This window comes from Rana temporaria, chromosome 2 (genome assembly GCF_905171775.1).
Source record: "Rana temporaria chromosome 2, aRanTem1.1, whole genome shotgun sequence".
NCBI classification, from domain to species: domain Eukaryota; kingdom Metazoa; phylum Chordata; class Amphibia; order Anura; family Ranidae; genus Rana; species Rana temporaria.
The window spans coordinates 149,258,956-149,273,041 of record NC_053490.1 but is presented as its reverse complement, the minus strand read 5'-3'; positions in this window follow the sequence as shown (position 1 = coordinate 149,273,041).

The window sequence follows — 14,086 nt, the reverse complement described above, 5'->3', positions numbered from 1 at the left end:
AGTAAACCATTGGTACATTTCTTCCATCCTAAAATGTGCTATATTAAAACATTAATTATGAACTTGTTCAAAAATATCTCGGGGTCAATACAGCGGTTTACCTAAGAGATGTTTTTTTTTTTTTTAAAGCTCACATTATCTTTATTTTATTTTTGGAAATGCTTGTTTCTCTCTGTCTTAAATGGTAAATTGCCACTTCTGCTCATTGCTGACTAGTCACCTACTTTCATCTGTTCACTCAGTAAGCATCTCAGAGAAATCTCTGACTTTAGCAGAGATTGAAGTACACTCCGCAAGTCCAGGACAACACTTGGACTGGGAAAATTAGGCAATAGATCATGGGTGCTCAACCTGTGGCCCTCCAGCTGTTGCAGAACTACAAGTCCCATCATGCCTCTGCCTTTGGGAGTCACACTTGTAACTGCCAGTGGCTCGAATTGCCTCATAGGACTTGTAGTTCTGCACCCATGCAATAGATCAAAGTCTTTGGAACATGAAGGTAAGTATAATTTACATCTTACACTTACTATCAGATGCTCCATTACCTACACTTGACAGATTATTATTATTATACAGGATTTATAAAGCGCCAACAGTTTGTGCAGTGCTTTACAACATGGGGCAGACAGTACAGTTACAATACTGTACAGGAGGCATCAGAGGGCCCTGCTTGTTGGCGCTTACAATCTAAAATGTACCAGATATATTCCTATTATAACACAAATCTGTCTTTATAACAAAAATGAAATTTAGTGGATCCATTGATCAAATACTAAGCTACCAGAGAAAAATATAAACATATAAAAATGCTTTGTATTGTCTGTCTGAGAGAGCCTTAAACATAGCAAGCTATCTAATGTAACAGGAGCTAGGTACACAACCGTATGGATCATTTGAAATGCAGAATGAAGAATTCCCAATTCCCCCAGCAACCTGCCATGACAAGGACTTTATAAAGCATGGCTCTCAACTATATTAGTAACATCATTGGCTCATATATAGCATTTCTCCCTATGGCATAAAGCTATTCCTGTATATTGTGCATAATACAGTAGTGTGTTATTGGGAGGAACCAGTAAGCGCTACAGCAGAGCAAAGAGATTGATGTTCCTGAAAAGGTCAGTTTAAAGATAAACTTTAAATTGCAAATTCTTATCAATGGAGCAGTGTCCAGCAGCACATGTGGCAGGTAAGGTAAGTATATACTTTCTGCTTTACAGGCACATCGTTTAGGGGTACTTTTTAGTCATTGTATGTATTTCACACTATATGGCCAAAGGTTTGTATACACCTGACCATAACACATATATGAGCTTGTTGGACATTCCCTTCCAAAACCAAGGGCAGAGTTGGTCCTAACTTTGTGACCATAACAGCCTCCTTTTTATTGAGAGGAATCTCCAGGAGGTTTTGAGGTATCTTTCAACTAAAAGAGCATTTGTGAGGTCGGATAAGAAGACCTGGCTAGCAGCCAACATTCATGTGGTGTTCAATTGGGCAGCACACTCAGGCCCTGTACACACGATCAGTCCATCCGATGAGAACGGTCCAAAGGACCGTTTTCATCGGTTCACCGATGAAGCAGACTGATGGTCTGATGTGCCTACACACCATCAGTTCAAAAACTGATGGAGTCCAACGCGGTGACGTAAAACACAACGACGTGCAGAGTAAAATGAAGTTCAATGCTTCCAAGCATGCGTCGACTTGATTCTGAGCATGCGCGGGTTTGGAACTGATGTTTTTGCGTACTAACCATCGGTTTTGACCGATCGGTTAGGCGTCCATCGGTTAAATTTTAAAGCAAGTTCTACATTTTGAGACCGAAGGATAACGGACCGATGGGTACCACACACGGTCGGTTTGGACCGATGAAACTGAACTTCAATCCGTTTTCATCGGTTTGGTCCGACCATGTGTACAAGGCCTCACAGTTCCTCCACACCAAACCTTACTTTATGCACCTGAACTTAATTTTTGGAGGGATATCCACATACTCTGGGTCAGGGCTTTTTTTCAGGGGGGACTTGGTGGAACTCAGTTCCACCACCTCTGGCTCAGACCCTTGAGGGGGCATGCTCACTACAATCACTTGTAAACACAGAAGTCTGGTTTCTGTGTTTACAAGTGAAAGCTCTGCATTCTATTTGTAACCCCCCCTGCACTCTGTATGTAATGCAACCCTGGTATTTAATGCCCCTTTAAGACCCCCTACTGTTTGGGAAATTTGACTGACCACGCCCACTATTTGATGTGATTTGGAGGGGTTTTGAGGGGTCATGGTTGAGTTCCAGCACCTATTGTTTGAGAAAAAAAAAGCCCTGCTCTGGGTGATATAGTGTATTTGTACCTAATAATCTTGCAGTCAGACAGCATTCTGACTGTATGTGCACTGAGACATGTTAGAAGAGTATTTTAAAGTCACTACAGTTCTGCAATGGAGCCATGCACAAACAACATTTTTTAGTGGCCGTTGGTTACTTCAATAATCTGTGCAGGCATAAAGAAACAGAAAAGGTTATGCATATCTACAGAGCTGGCTAATTCACTGCCTTGCCTGAAAATACTGCTTTCGTATAAGAAAGTTAAAGTTAGTTTGGCTGTCTATTGGTGATGATTAAATCTGCAATAAAATGAGTAGTCAGAAGAGGTACAGACCATCCATATCATTTTGGGGGGCATCAAAATGATGACTTTACAAGTTTAAGAGCAACATACACAAGCCACCAATAACAAATGTGAGCAATCACAATTACATTGGTGTGTAAAGAAAAACAACTGTGATTTCATACCGCACTGAAACATAAAAAAAAAGGAAATGTGTAATCAAATTTCCACACCGTCATGTTTGATGTATAGAAGAATTACCAGCACTGTATGTGGGTTTAACTAACCGGTGGTGGATCATTGGACTTTTTTGTTTATATTACATTCACTTGATAGTCATTTAATTACACATTTCCTTTTTTTTTTTTTTTTTTATGAAATTACAGTTTTTCTTTACATGTTGAGGCTTTGAGCCTTTGTTTATACACTTTTATCAATATTTTTATATTTTGTTATTGAACTGTATACTAATTTGTTTACAGTCCAGGGTGCGCAGGTTTAAGGGGTTTCTGAGATCACCCTCTTTCTCTCAACAATTACATTCTTAGCATATCCAAAATATCTAAATACCTACCCAGTTCTGCAGATAATCTACCGTATTTTCCGGCGTATAAGACGACTTTCTGGATGCAAAAAAGTCGGGGGTCGTCTTATACGCCGGGTACGTTCTCTGCCATCACTCACTTTTTTCCTAAATAGGCGGTGCGGTGACAGTCTCCGTGCCGCGAGCGTCAATGATTTAAAAGACGCTCCTTCTCAGCGTGTTCTGTGATAGGTGGAACACAAATCTTCCCAGCAGCGCCTCTGTTCTGTGTTCCTCCTATCACAGATGCCTTCTCATCCTCGGACGAGATGAGAAGACGTCCCTGATAAGTGGAACACAGAACAGAGGCGCTGCTGGGAAGATTTGTGTTCCGCCTAACTCAGGACAGTCTGAGGAGAAGGCGCGTCTTTTAAATCATTGACGCGCGCAGCACGGAGACTCTCACCGCACCGCACTGCCTGAAAAAAAAGTGAGTGATGGCACTGGGGGGCAAGTTTAGGCACAGTGGGGGCAAGCTCAGGCACAGAGAGGGGGCAAGTGATGGCACAGAGAGGGGGCAAGTGATGGCACAGTCGGGGCATGTAATGTAATGGCACAGTGAGGAATGTAATGCAATGGCACAGTGAGATTTGAAAAAGCCGGTTTCTGTCAGCGGTTCTGGCTACCCCTCAGCTTCCAGAAAGACTAGTAAGAAGGGGGTAGTCTTATACAGTGAGTATATCCCAAAACCAACATTTTTCCTGGAAAATTAGGGGGGTCGTCTTATACGCCTAGTCGTCTTATACGCCGGAAAATACGGTACTTAAGAATGCACACCCTTACACTTGTTTTTGCATAATAGGCACTTTAAAAAAATCTTGTTTCAGAGTTCTTTCATGACCCATTAATGGGAAATTTGCATAAACACCATAACGAAATTCACAACTGGGCTTAGACAAAAATCTATATTCTCTGTCTTAAAGCACAATTGATCTTTATAAATGGAAAAATAGGGGGCGCTATAGATAGTGTTTAGAACATACAAAATAACATACAAACTAACACTAAAAAAATTCCTTTGGCTTATAAACCTTCAAGGTGATGTGAATAAGCGTATGATTGCTATTACACCTGTGCAGCACTGTGAAACAAAAAATTGTAGATATAAAGTCCCAATAATAGAATATCACAAATATGATAGTCAAAGTCCATAGAAAATCGAACGAATTTCGTGCTACTGTGATATTATCTTCAAATTGTTGATATGTGATCCTCCACCAGACTGTGATAAAACACCTTCCTCCTCATAAGTACCGGCCTGATATGCAATAAGAATGGAGGACATCCATAGCGTGATATAGTTTATTAAAAAGAGCAATTCAAAAATATAGCCAAATGGCTACCTACATTTAAAAGTGCCTACCCGGCACTGAGGCTGCTGGCTTGTCTATCAAGATGTGCCGAGACCGCAGAGCTCGCGTCCACCTCTGTGGATGGCGTGCGTTCCACCAGCAGCAACCAGCAGGGCCGGAAACTGCGTGAATAGCGTGACCAGGTACCGCCTCGATGTACGTTTCGTGATTACGTCTTCAGTTTAACCACTCTCTATCTGGGGCAATTTTTCAAACACATTAAAATTAGCATTTTTTTGCAAGACAATTATTTAGAACACCCAAAACTTTTATTCTGAAACCAAGACTCTGTAGAAGAAAATGGTGGCAGTTTTTATGTTGCGTGATATTTGCGTAGCTCTTTACCAAACACATACCCAAATGTTTGGTAAAGTAAAATAATATAGGGTTGCATCAAGTAGATATACCACACATGTCAAGACTGGAGAAAAACAACCTACATGTTTAATATGTGATACTTTAAAAGCCTTTACAAGTTAACCATGTACTGTACTTTTGTCCTCGAATTATTGATGTCACTTCAATGTTTGCAGCAAATACTCACATGTGTGGAACAATAAATGTTTACAAATACCCATGCGCGCGTATGCATTTGAAAGCATGTGCCAGGGGGGCCAGGGTCACTTTGTAAAATAGTTTTTCTTTTCAATATTTTATTGAATTTTCAAAAATTATAACAAGCCATGGTTTGCAGGGGCGACATAGAACAGAAAAAAAAAAAAAGAAATAGCGAATGAACACATAATAAACACCAAGACAAATTATAACCCAGGCCATGGAGGACCAGGTTGAAAATTAGGCCTGTGTCATAGACACAAATGTCCTTCCGTACCCAGGAGAACAGCAGCTTACATTGTTGGCCTTTATATCGAAAAGCAATGACAGGAAAAGCAAACAGGGAAAAAAGAGAAAGAGTAAGAAAAAGAGTAGAGAAAAAGAGGAGCCCCAGAAGAGGGCAAGTATCACAGACACGGGACCTGCCGAAGCAAGATTTCTTAAAGCTGACCATAACTTGTCGGGGGCAGGGATGGAAAGGAATAACTTATCGATGGTTTCCATACTTTCAAAAATTTTGCATGTGAATCCTTCAATATACTGGACATCTGCTCATCAATCATCATAGCCATCATTCTGGATCTCACCCCCTGGAAAGCAGCTTTTTTTTTTTTTAACTTCATTGCTATCACAAGGGGTTAACAAGGCCCCAATATGATAGCATGGGCAAGTGAAGGGTTCTCTTTACTGAGACATCAGGGGTCTATTAGACCACCCCATGTCTGTCCTCCATGCTATATTAGCTACATCCTCGGCTATAGTAGCCAAGGAATGACAGCTGTGAATTAGGAAGTGACATAATATAGGTTGCATCCAGGCTTAGTGGCAGGGGGAATCCGGGAACAGATGTACCCTGATCACCTCCTGCTCTCTTATTAATTCTGGCATTTACCGTTCTCCCAGGGAGAATGGGAGAACTCAGAATCCAGAGTGGGTGTCAGTGGTGGGAAGTGGGTGAGGGGGTTGGGGTGGGTTTTCAGTACTTCGCACCACTGTAAATGTGACCCCACACAAACTGGATGTGTGGGGTCCCAGGGGCATCTGGCTTTATTTGCCTCTAAACACCCCTGCATGTTAGCCTGTGTGTCCATGCACATGTGTATAAACACACATTAATGATAGGTGCGTTTAGCGCTTGAGTGATAATTAATTTCAATGACCAGAATAAGTTATTATTCTGGCCAATAAAATAAATGAATGCCCAAGTGTTTGACCCTGCTAAACATGTTACATATGTTTAAAAGGGTCATGAATATTTTCTGCCAAAACACCACCGCCAGGTAGAAAGGCATCTAGTAGAGCTTGTCAATTTCCCTGTGTGCATAAAGCCATATCATAGAACATGTTTCTGTTAGAATGAAAACAGTATACATGTAGCCTATATTGTGAATCATTTTCACTTCTAGCTAAAAACACACTGTGCTGTGTAAATTTCCTGTGCACTTTGTAGCTGGCCTCCAGGTAAGCCTGTCTGCCATGTGTGACTGAGCAGACACTGATTACTTGGGAGGCAAGTGTCTGGCCTCATGTTTGCCCAAAGCAAAACACTCAGCTGTCATCGACTCTATAGACACAGCAACTATTCAACTGATAAAAAGTTCCAAACACAAAAGTAAACCTTCACACTTTAGAGTTATTTATAAAAAATAACAAACTAAACTTGTGTAAATAATTTAATAAATAGTGAATGAGATACTAACCGTTTTGTTCTTAGCTGTAAAATCCTTTTCTTTGAGTACATTACAGAACACAAGATGGTATTCCGGAACCAATGGGTTAAACTGCCACCTTCAGGAGAGATGGACAACGGCAAGCAAAGCTGTAAGGATAGCCAACTATAACCTTTCCTGCTCCTAGCATTCCTCAGTTTAGTATCAAGGTCTCTGTCCTCTAATGTACTCAAATTTTCTTAATTGTACATTACAGTACACAGGATGGTATTTTGGAACCAATGGAACCTCCAAAAGCAAATAAACTATGCCTTAAACTTTTTGAGATGGGAACGAGGGACACCTATAAGAAAAAGTATGTAGGCATAAGACACCCCCCCCTTCCAAGCCCCTTAACCACTAGCCGACCGCGCACCGCCGTTCTACGTCCGCAGGTCGGCTCGGCTGGGCGAGAGCACGTAGTAGAACGTCCTCTCTCTCAGCCGCCACTAGGGGCGCACGCGCCCCCCGCTCGCCCCCAACTCCCGTGCGTGTGCCCGGCGGGCGCGATCGCCGCCGGGCACACGCGATCGCTCGGTACAGAGCGGGGACCGGGAGCTGTGTGTGTAAACACACAGCTCTCGGTCCTGTCAGCGGGGGAAATGCTGATCCTCTGTTCATACAATGTATGAACAGCGGATCAGTGTTTCCCCCTAGTGAGGCCACCCCCCCCCCACAGTAAGAACACACCCAGGGACATACTTAACCCCTTCCCCGCCCCCTAGTGTTAACCCCTTCACTGCCAGTGGCATTTTTATAGTAATCCAATGCATTTTTATAGCACTGATCGCTATAAAAATGCCAATGGTCCCAAAAATGTGTCAAAAGTGTCCGAAGTGTCCGCCATAATGTTGCAATACCGAAAAAAAAACGCTGATCGCCGCCATTACTAGTAAAAAAAATATATTAATAAAAATGACATAAAAATACCCCCTATTTTGTAAACGCTATAACTTTTGCGCAAACCAATCAATAAACGCTTATTGCGATTTTTTTACGAAAAATATGTAGAAGAATACGTATCGGCCTAAACTGAGGATTAAAAATGTTTTTTTATATATTTTTGGGGGATATTTATTACAGCAAAAAGTAAAAAATATTCATTTTTTTCAAAATTGTCGCTCTATTTTTGTTTATAGCGCAAAAAATAAAAAACGCAGAGGTGATCAAATACCACCAAAAGAAAGCTCTATTTGTGGGAAAAAAAGGACGCCAATTTTGTTTGGGAGCCACGTCGCACGACCGCGCAATTGTCTGTTAAAGCGACACAGTCCCGAATCGCAAAAAGTACTCTGTTCTTTGGGCAGCAATATGGTCCGGGGGTTAAGTGGTTAAAGGAGAGTTCTACAAAAAAAAATGATTAGTTAAACCCACAAATATTTTTTTTTTTACCACCACTATTTCTTTATACTGACTTCTGAAATTTACAAATGCAGCAATTTAAAAATTGGATGAAAGGTTTAGCACTGTGAAACGTTTTGAAAGATAAATAGTGCATATGAGGAGGAAAGGGGACAGAGGGACATTGTTCCAAATCACAGACAGTCCCTAAAATCACTGATAGTCCCTCAAAATCAGGGACAGTTGGGAGGTATGATTAAACAGAGGTGTGGGCAACAACAAATGAAAGGAGAAAGCCTCGTACAAACGATCAGACTTCCATCTGACTTTTCCGTGGATTTTTGTCCGAAGGGGCGTTGCCCGTGTACTTGGTATGCATACACATGGCAGAACGTTTTCAGCCAACATTCACCAAACCACATGGTTTTTCAGTTCTTTACTGCCACCCTTTGGGCAACTTCTGCTATTGTTGGCTGATGTTTAGCATTGATTTGGAGCATGCGTGTTTGTACTTTTTAGGATTTTAGTCCGATGGATTTGTGTACACATGATCGGATGACCCGATGGAAAAAATGTTTTGTCGGAAAATTTGCGAGCATGCACAGCCAACATCTGTTGTCGGAGATTCCGACAACAATTGTCTGATGGAGCATACAGACGGTCGGATTGTCCGATAAAACACGTCCATTTTGTCGGAAAATTTGATTGTGTGTATGGGCCTTAACAGGACCAAAGTTAACAATGGCAGCTCAAGGGAGCCTGCAGTGCTGCAACAAAAACCTTATGACCAAAGCCAGCATCAGCTAAGGCCTGAGACTAATGAACAAGTGACGGCAGCCTTACATATCTGTGCAACAGATGCTTGATGCTGAAAAGCCCATAAAGCACTTGGTGATCTAGTGGACTGTGCTTTGACCAGGAACCTTGCCCCTGAGATCATAAGCCTGAATGATGAGCTGATGAATCAACATAGCGATAGTAGAATGAGAAGAGGGCTATACCCTATGGCAGGGGTCTCAAACTCAAATTACCTGAGGGCCACAAGACAAGTTTTCATATGCCATGGGGGGCCGCATGCAAACTTTCAAACTTCAAAAACAACAGTACTGGTGTCAGCGAACACATTATTAACCACCAGCACTGGTGTCAGTGAGCGCATTATTACCACCAGCACTGGTGTAAGTCAGGGTTTGACAAATTTGCTTGGAATCTAGGAGCCAGCTAAAGAAGTTAGGAGCCAGAAAACGCACCCCGTCCCGACGAGCTTGCGCGCAGAAGCGAACACATACGCGAGCAGCGCCCGCATATGTAAACGGTGTTCAAACCACACATGTGAGGTATCGCCGCGATTGGTAGAGTGAGAGCAATAATTCTAGCTCCTCTGTAACTTAAAACATGCAACCTGTAGATTTTTTTTAAACGTCGCCTATGAAGATTTTAAAGGGTAAAAAAGTTTGTCGGCATTCCACAAGCGGACACAATTTTGAAGCGTGACATGTTGGGTATGAATTTACTCGGCGGAACATTATCTTTCATAATATTAAAAAAAATGGGGATAACTTTACTGTTGTCTTATTTTTTTATTAAAAAAAGTGTAATTTTTTCCCAAAAAAGTGCGCTTGTAAGACCGCTGCGCAAATACGGCGTAACAGAAAGTATTGCAATGATCTCTATTTTATTCTCTAGGGTGGTAGGATAAAAAATATATATAATGTTTGGGGGTTCTAATTAGAGGGAAGAATATGGCAGTGAAAATAGTGTAAAATGACATTAGAATTGCTGTTTAACTTGTAATGCTTAACTTGTAATACCAACGGCCACCACCAGATGGCGCCAGCTCACATCTGGTGGTAATAACTTGTAATACCAACGGCTCACCACCAGATGGCGCCAGCTAAAAAAAATTATAAATGGCCCTCACTTCCACCCTGCCTGCGGGCCATTTATAACTGGTCCGTGGGCCGGTACTTTGAGACCACTGCCCTATGGGGACCTTTAGGACTGACAAAGGGAGTCAGACTGATGAAGTAAGCTATAGCAAGAAGATAACTTGAACAGCGCACACTACATCTGGGCAATGGAGGGAAATCTCCTTGGGATGTTTAGGAGCAGGACAGAAAAAATTTAAAAATGTCCTGGTTAAAATGAAAGAAAGAAACGCTTGAAAAGGAAAGAGGTCCTGAGCTTTAAAACAACCTCTTCCTTGTGTAGCACAAGAAAGTGTTCTTTACAGGTTAAGGTCACTAACTCAGAAACTCACCTCACCTTGTAGAAGTAATGGGGATTAGAAAGGCAAGTAAGCATAGATAGAGCAATATTCATAATAGCTTCAAAGGGCAGTTTTTAAAAAGCTGGCAGAACCAGTTTTAGATCCCATGGAGTCAATAGGGTGGCACAATGTAAGTGACACCATGCATAGAGAGTTTCACATAGGAGTCAGAAGCGAGCTGTCTCTGGAGGAGAATCACCAAGACTAAAACTTGACCCTCAATGGAACTTAATGGCAGTAAACTTTAAAAGTGTTGGGGTAATAGAATCAGAAAAAATCCTATCTCTCGGGACCTGGACTTCAACAGCCAAGCCATTAAAGCCTAGACTGAGAATCAGGTGGTAAACCCATCCTATGGACAGAAAATCTGGACAATCTGGGAGGGCTCACAACAAGTGAGACAGGAGCCTAATGAGGTTCTAGTACAATGTCTGCCTAAGCCAGTTTGGTGTGATGAGAATAAATGGGATTCCTGTCCAGAACCTGAAAGCCAGAAGGTTCACCTCTGGCAGCCCCAATTATCCACAGACTTGGAGCAAAGAGATTACTCTTTGGAGTCTAGATGTTGACAGCTGAGGAAGTCCACCTGCCAAGGTTGGAACATGAATTTCCACCCAGGCAAGGTCAAATCTGCTTCTCTGTGAGTTGTGAGACTTCAAGTTCTTCTCTGATGGTTGATGTAAGGAACCATCATGGTGTTGTCAGACTGAACCTTGGTTAGATAACCTCGCAGGTAAGATATCCAGCATTGAAAGAACAACCAAATCACTCTCAGCTCCACTGACTGGGAGACTGTCTTCCCCTGGTGATCAAGTCCCTTGCACCTAAATAGTGCCCTCACTTCTATTGCTGGACCTATTATGCACCAGGCCAGGCCAAGGCCTGGTTTTGGGAGTCAGACCTTGGATGGGTACTTCAAACAAAAGGATGGTGAAGACAGGAGGTAAAGTAGACAGGCCACAGGGAAGGGCTGAAAATTGGTAATGTATTGTGCTCTTAGTACAGTAGTGCAGGTAGAGTTGATATGCCGGGAAAATAAGGATGTGTAAGTACACATCCTTGATGTTCACAGTGGTTGGAAGCAATGACTAACTGGACAGGTGGCATACAGAAATTTTAAACCTGTAGACAACTGTTGAGAATCTTTAAATACAGTATGGGGCGTATGCCTCCCTTTACTTTGGGAACTGTGAACAGATTAGAATAGACACTCTAAAACACATATCCCTCCAGCGCCATGGTTAAGACTCCATGGGAGAGGAACTGCTTCTGAACAGCATGAAGGCCCACTAATCTTTGAATACACGTTGGCAAGTTTGAGAGCATGAAACAGGTTGGAGGTGAGATGGAAATTCTAGTTTGTACCCCCCAAAGATAATGTTTCAAACCCAAGCATCTGAAATATCGAGGCAGGAACAAAGATTGTCTCTGGACAGCCGCACTCTAAACAAATTGTAGCCTTTATTAAAAGGAGGACAGCACTACAAGTCACAGCAAAATAAACTAAAACCTGACCACTGACGCGTTTCACACTGAAACTAGTGCTTAGTCGTGCATGTGCCCCTCGTGATGTCTGCATCATGGGGTCGGACAGTAATGCGTTACTCCCATGTCACTCACCAACCAGCCAGCTGTCCCCGTACACGTTCAAAATCTGTTGGGATGTTGCTTTGACGGTATATGTAGCTGTCGTGGCTGGACCCTGGGTGTTTGGCACGGACGTGCCATATGAGGCATTGGGCATCGGCTATCACCTGTAGGTTGATGGAATGCCAGTGCTTCCGATTGCGGTATATGTGCTCTGTGGCACGGGGGGGGGGGGCGTAGTGCCACATGTGTGCAATCAATGGCCCCTATGGTGCGTGGGAATCCTGCAATCATGAAGAAAATCCTGCATTGCCTTCTGCCGCAGATGCTCATGAGTGGGTCTGATGAAGTGGTGGGACATGCATCTGAGGATTGCGGGGACAACCTGGTGCACGCATCTGCTCATGGTGAATTGTGACATCCCAGCCAACTCCACTTGTACGCTGAAAAGATCCACTTGCAAGGAAATGCAGTGTTGCCAGTACCTTGACCAGTGGCTGCACTGCATGTGCACGATGTGTCTTGCTGGTGATGTCATCATGCAGGGTTGTGGCTAATTCTAGGATGGCATCAGGGCTGAATCTGAAGATGCGATACACCTCTGAATCACCCATGCCAAAGACGTCCATGCGCGTGCGGTATATCCTCTCCCGTGCCCTCCTACAAAACGGTGGACCCATTAGCAGTGCTAGGACCACGGCTGCCCCTGGCATGTTGGCACACAGATGTGTTGTCCTGCAAGTGGGGTTGCTCAGCTCATCCGTAACGGTGCTGCTGTAGCTGCTCTCCAGCTGACCTGTGCACGTCTGGTGCAAAGATAAACTAGCTTTTTGATGGAATAACTTTAGGTCTGAAGTACGACTTACGCGCACTGCGCGTAGCCTGCGTCAGGCGTATCTCCCTCATTTGCATATTTGAATAGGAAATTAATGTGAGCGCAAGATGCGTCGAGCGTAAATATGCGCCCACGAGACTCCGGCGTAGGAAAGTGTAGTCAGTCGGAGGAAGCCTATTTTCAGGCGTATTTCGTTCTGTGGGTACGGCGCATAAATACGCCGGCGTATCTATACAGATACGCCGGCGTAAGTCTTTCTGAATCTGGCTATTAGTCTTTGAACAGATGACCAGAGTTTGGCAGATGGATATGATCGCAAAAGAAGGTTTGGGGAAAGGGCTCCTAAACATTTATCATTGAGGTCCTTGAACACAGACAATATCTGTCCCAGTTGAGGATATCCCAATGTTAAAACAGGAGTCGGTTGGGTCTACAACAGGGATAGCCTGTTTTTTTGGAAAAATATCTTCAATTGGATATTGCTGAGTAAAATGCTTGGGAAGAGTCAGAACCTTCTCTGTTTCAGGACCGCCACAGTATAGACAGCAACAGTAATTGTACATGGTTGTAGGTTTGAAGGTTTTAGCAGGGAATTTTGAGAGAGCTAGGCTAGTTACCTTTACACAGTTAGTCAGGTTGAAAAAAGACACAAGTCCATCCAGTTCAACCACAAAAAAAATAAAATAAATAAATAAATAAACAAACAAAATAAAAAACACAATGCAATCCCATACACCCAACTCCATACCCACAGTTGATCCAGAGGAAGGCAAAAAACCCTATCAGAGCATGATCCAATTTGCTGCAGCAGGGGAAAAAATTCCTTCCTGATCCCCCGAGAGGCAATCGGATTTACCCTGGATCAACTATACCTATAAATGTTAGTACTCAGTTATATTCTGTACATTTAGGAAAGAATCCAGGCCTTTCTTAAAGCAGTCTACTGAGCTGGCCAGAACCACGTCTGGAGGGAGTCTGTTCCACATTTTCACAGCTCTTACTGTGAAAAAATCTTTCCGTATTTGGAGATGAAATCTCTTTTCCTCTAGACGTAAAGAGTGCCCCCTTGTCCTCAGGGTTGACCGTAAAGTGAATAACTCAACGCCAAGTTCACTATATGGACCCCTTATATATTTGTACATGTTGATCATATCCCCCCTTATTCTCCTTTGCAAGGTCAGTGCAGGAAGCTCTAAGTAGCGACAGCTATGATAAGGACCAAAATACTGTTCTAATCTTTTGAGATAT